The sequence below is a fragment of the Battus philenor genome, unplaced genomic scaffold, assembly GCF_028537555.1.
Source record: "Battus philenor isolate CCGP_79_NKW_IND1 unplaced genomic scaffold, ilBatPhil1.0.hap1 SCAF_80, whole genome shotgun sequence".
Classification (NCBI taxonomy): Eukaryota; Metazoa; Arthropoda; class Insecta; order Lepidoptera; family Papilionidae; genus Battus; species Battus philenor.
The window spans coordinates 12501-17500 of NW_027181749.1; the positions used below are offsets into that span (position 1 = coordinate 12501).

Below are 5000 nucleotides of genomic sequence, written 5' to 3' on the forward strand. Positions count from 1 at the left end.
ATTTTGTTGTTGCGGTGTGGTGTTGTGTGTGTATTGTAATAAATACGCACGCACGCACGCACGCAAAAAGCTACCTAGGCACCGGCGCGTCACGGCGTTTCGAACGTCCGACGCGTCGCTTGTCACACGTCTATCATATCATCATCACCCTCATATCTCTCGTATGTGCGGTGTTGGTGTGTGTTAGCTCTAGCTAGCTCCCTGGTTGATCCTGCCAGTAGTTATATGCTTGTCTCAAAGATTAAGCCATGCATGTCTCAGTGCAAGCCGTATTAAGGCGATACCGCGAATGGCTCAATATATCAGTTTTGGTTCCTTAGATCTTACCTCGGTTACTTGGATAACTGTGGTAATTCTAGAGCTAATACATGCAATCAGAACTCTGACCAGTGATGGGATGAGTGCTTTTATTAGATCAAAACCAATCGACGGAGGGCCTCGCGTCCGAAGTCGTTAATTTTGATGAATCTGGATAACTTTTGCCGATCGCATGGTCCAGCACCGGCGACGCATCTTTCAAATGTCTGCCTTATCAACTTTCGATGGTAGTTTCTGCGACTACCATGGTTGTCACGGGTAACGGGGAATCAGGGTTCGATTCCGGAGAGGGAGCCTGAGAAACGGCTACCACATCCAAGGAAGGCAGCAGGCGCGCAAATTACCCACTCCCGGCACGGGGAGGTAGTGACGAAAAATAACGATACGGGACTCTTACGAGGCCTCGTAATCGGAATGAGTACACTTTAAATATTTTAACGAGGAACAATTGGAGGGCAAGTCTGGTGCCAGCAGCCGCGGTAACTCCAGCTCCAATAGCGTATACTAAAATTGTTGCGGTTAAAAAGCTCGTAGTTGCATTTGTGCGCCGCGCTGTCGGTGCACCGCATCCGCGGTGATACTGACACGTCTGCGGAGCATATCGTCGGTGAGCCGTCGGTAAAACGGCGGTTCAATATCAAAATCCTATCGCGGTGCTCTTCGGTGAGTGTCGAGATGGGCCGACAATTTTACTTTGAACAAATTAGAGTGCTCAAAGCGGGCTCAAAATGCTGCTTGAATATTTCGTGCATGGAATAATAGAATATGATCTCGGTTCTATTTTGTTGGTTTTCAGAACTCCGAGGTAATGATTAATAGGGATAACTGGGGGCATTCGTATTGCGACGTTAGAGGTGAAATTCTTGGATCGTCGCAAGACGAACATCAGCGAAAGCATTTGCCAAAGGTGTTTTCATCAATCAAGAACGAAAGTTAGAGGTTCGAAGGCGATTAGATACCGCCCTAGTTCTAACCGTAAATATGTCATCTAGCGATCCGCCGACGTTACTACGATGGCTCGGCGGGCAGCTTCCGGGAAACCAAAGATTTTGGACTCCGGGGGGAGTATGGTTGCAAAGCTGAAACTTAAAGGAATTGACGGAAGGGCACCACCAGGAGTGGAGCCTGCGGCTTAATTTGACTCAACACGGGAAATCTCACCAGGCCCGGACACCGGAAGGATTGACAGATTAACAGCTCTTTCTTGATTCGGTGGGTGGTGGTGCATGGCCGTTCTTAGTTGGTGGAGCGATTTGTCTGGTTAATTCCGGTAACGAACGAGACTCTAGCCTGCTAAATAGGCGTCGTCATTTAGGTGTGCGCCGCTCCGGTGGCGCAACTCACTGGCGACGTATTAAAATTCTTCTTAGAGGGACCGGCGGCTTCGAGCCGCACGAGATTGAGCAATAACAGGTCTGTGATGCCCTTAGATGTCCTGGGCCGCACGCGCGCTACACTGAAGGAATCAGCATGTTCTCCCTGGCCTAGAGGCCCGGGCAACCCGTTGAAACTCCTTCGTGCTGGGGATTGGGGTTTGCAATTATCCCCCATAAACGAGGAATTCCTAGTAAGCGCGAGTCATAAGCTCGCGTTGATTACGTCCCTGCCCTTTGTACACACCGCCCGTCGCTACTACCGATTGAATGATTTAGTGAGGTCTTCGGACCGACACGCGGTGGCTTCACGGCCGTCGGCGTTGCTGGGAAGTTGACCAAACTTGATCATTTAGAGGAAGTAAAAGTCGTAACAAGGTTTCCGTAGGGGAACCTGCGGAAGGATCATTAACGTGTGTGTATGTGTGCGAGACGCGTGATATGTTCACGAACGTTGTTGCGCCGCTGTTGCTGTTGTTGCTGTTGCGACGACGACGACGACGACGACGACGACTTCGTACATACCGTGTTTACACATATATATATGTAATACATCCATAATGATATATATATATACGACATATATACATATATATGTACGTACGCGCGCGCTGCTGTTCGTATCTAATGCGGACGAGCGCGCGCGCGTGTGCGTGCGTGTGTGTGTGCGTGTTTGTATATATGTATAAAAAATAAAATGTGAAATAATTGTCTCTAGCGTCTATTACGCCTAACGGCGCAGCGGCGACGGCGCCGTGGCGGTGGCCGGTGGCGGTGGTGGCATTCGTCGAAAGTGCTACCGCCGCCGCTGCCTCCGCCGCCGTCGAAGCGGCCGGGTGGCGGAAAAACGCCGAGAGACGAGCGCCGACCGGGGCATACCAAACGGAGCGTTCGAAGCGGTGAAAATCCCCACTGCCTAGCTCAGGCCCTTTATTGTCGGTTGGCGCTATACAAAACGAAATTTAAGCGGTTAGAAAGATGACAATGTCGTGCGTCACGCCAGCTCGTTGGGGGGTGCGCGGGTCGTCGTCGTTCATCATTCTAAAGGATTCGCGTCGGGGCGTTAAGCTTTTTCGGTGCCGTTTCTTTATGAACGCCTCGGCGCACATGAATTCGACCAACTTTCGACGTTAATACATAAAAACGGACAATCAAGTGGCCGACGGCGAGAGCCGTAGGCCGCTACCGTAAGTAATAACAACATTAAGAAAAAACCATTACCCTGGACGGTGGATCACTTGGCTCGCGGGTCGATGAAGAACGCAGTTAACTGCGCGTCATAGTGTGAACTGCAGGACACATTTGAACATCGACATTTCGAACGCACATTGCGGTCCGTGGAGAAATATCCAGGACCACTCCTGTCTGAGGGCCGGCTGTTAAAATATAAAAACCACACTGTTCGGTGTAGAACGCGCGCTACGTGCGCTCGCGCCGGTCGATGCGCGCGGCGGTGACGCGCGACGCGGCGGCGGCGGGTTGGTGGGGGGTGATGAACGAGCTCGCGGACGGTGCGATGGGACGATCTCTAATAAGAGTCTCTCGTCCGCGCCGCCGCGGCTCTCACTCTCTCTCTCTCACTATCCGCCGTCGCTGTCGTCGCGCTGCCGCTGCCGCACTACCGCGCGCGGGCGAGCGGGCGCGCGCTCTTTCGAACAATTGACGGTTTCCGTTGAACGTTCTTCGCGACGGACGACGGACGGCGGGGTGCTGCACCCCTCACGTCCGCGTACGCGCGGAGCGCGTTTACGGTCCGTTTAAATATATCGAATTGTATTGAATATGAAACGAGTGTGAAAAGATTACACGCATCGCTAAGACGCGAGTCTTCGTAGTGCGGTCTTCGTCCGAGCTCATCGGTTCGTGTATACGATATAATAAAATATATCGGAAGCACAGACGACGCGTCTCCGACGGATGCGACCGGCAGGCGGTGAATGTTTTCTTGCGCGGCAAGCGTAACGCACACACAAACATATGTAAGTAAACATTACGTGATGTTCATGTGCGCGCGCGCCTAGCCCGATGCGAGAGAGTTCACCGCTCGTCGTCGCTACGCATCCGTATTATGTCGGTGATACGCGTCGTCGTTCCAGTGCGAACGTTATATTATCGTATCGATACGGACCGATACCGAAAGGGCCGGACGATCGATCGCTAACGAAAAGTACTCGCGCTCGCGTATGCGTGTCGAGATTTTCGTTTACGCTCGTATCATCATAATCATCATCATCGTCATCGTCGTCGTTCATCGCGCAACGCGTGTTGTGTGTGCAGCGTTGCGTTGTGCGTGCGCGCGTCTAGAGACCTCTAAGGACTCGCGACGCGCGCGCCTCGCGCACGCGCACTCGCTCTGCGACGCGCGATGATCGCGACGGTGGGGGTGGTGTACGGTAGGCGGACTCGACGTCCGAAGGGCGTCCCGCGACGACGACCGGCCGCCGTGCGCGCTTGCTTGCTTGCGCGCGCGGTCCGTCGGTTCGTCGTCGTCAAAAATATAATAAGGGACGTCGCGTACGGATATCGCGTCTGCCTCGAATTTTTATCGTTGGCCTCAGATCAGGGAGGATCACCCGCCGAATTTAAGCATATTAGTAAGCGGAGGAAAAGAAACTAACAAGGATTTCCCTAGTAGCGGCGAGCGAACAGGAAAGAGCCCAGCACTGAATCCCGCGATCGTCTCGAGCGCGGGAGATGTGGTGTTCGGGAGGTTCCGCTTTCTCGTCGTCGATACTCCTGTCCAAGTTCGTCTTGAACGGGGCCGTTTTCCCGCAGAGGGTGCCAGGCCCGTAGCGACGGAGGGCGGCGGCGAGAGGGACTCTCCTAAGAGTCGGGTTGCTTGAGAGTGCAGCCCTAAGTGGGTGGTAAACTCCATCTAAGGCTAAATATAACCGCGAGACCGATAGCGAACAAGTACCGTGAGGGAAAGTTGAAAAGAACTTTGAAGAGAGAGTTCAAGAGTACGTGAAACCGTTCAGGGGTAAACCTGCGAAACTCGAATGAACGAACGGAGAGATTCATCGTCATTCCGCGGCGTACGCGCCCGCGCTCTGATGCGACGTCCGGTCCGCCTTTAATCGGGCGCTGTATCGCGTCGCACGGGCCGGTGCGCGTCGACGTCCGCGGAGGGCGTGCACTTCTCTCTCAGTAATGCATCGCGACCCGTTCGGGTGTCGATCTAAGCGCCGCCGACGGGCAGCCCAGCGTTCACTTCGCGCGAGCGGAGTCAGGACGTTGGACCGTTTCGCGGTAGCCGATCGGCCGCCGGACGGTATAATGATAAGAATCGCGCACGCGCTCTCTAAAGGC

General features: G+C 53.6%; 2 non-coding genes and 1 pseudogene across 2 annotated transcripts; all 3 read left to right on the forward strand.

Moving 5' to 3' along the window:
• Window positions 1–198: 198 nt before the first annotated feature.
• LOC137931920 (small subunit ribosomal RNA) lies at window positions 199–2102 on the forward strand. The gene has a single exon (XR_011109068.1). It is a non-coding gene; the product is annotated as a small subunit ribosomal RNA (ribosomal RNA).
• Window positions 2103–2909: 807 nt separating this feature from the next.
• LOC137931918 (5.8S ribosomal RNA) lies at window positions 2910–3066 on the forward strand. The gene has a single exon (XR_011109066.1). It is a non-coding gene; the product is annotated as a 5.8S ribosomal RNA (ribosomal RNA).
• Window positions 3067–4240: 1174 nt separating this feature from the next.
• Window positions 4241–5000, forward strand: part of LOC137931921 (large subunit ribosomal RNA) — a pseudogene marked incomplete at its 3' end in the record, with an annotated part of 3691 nt that continues 2931 nt past the window's right edge.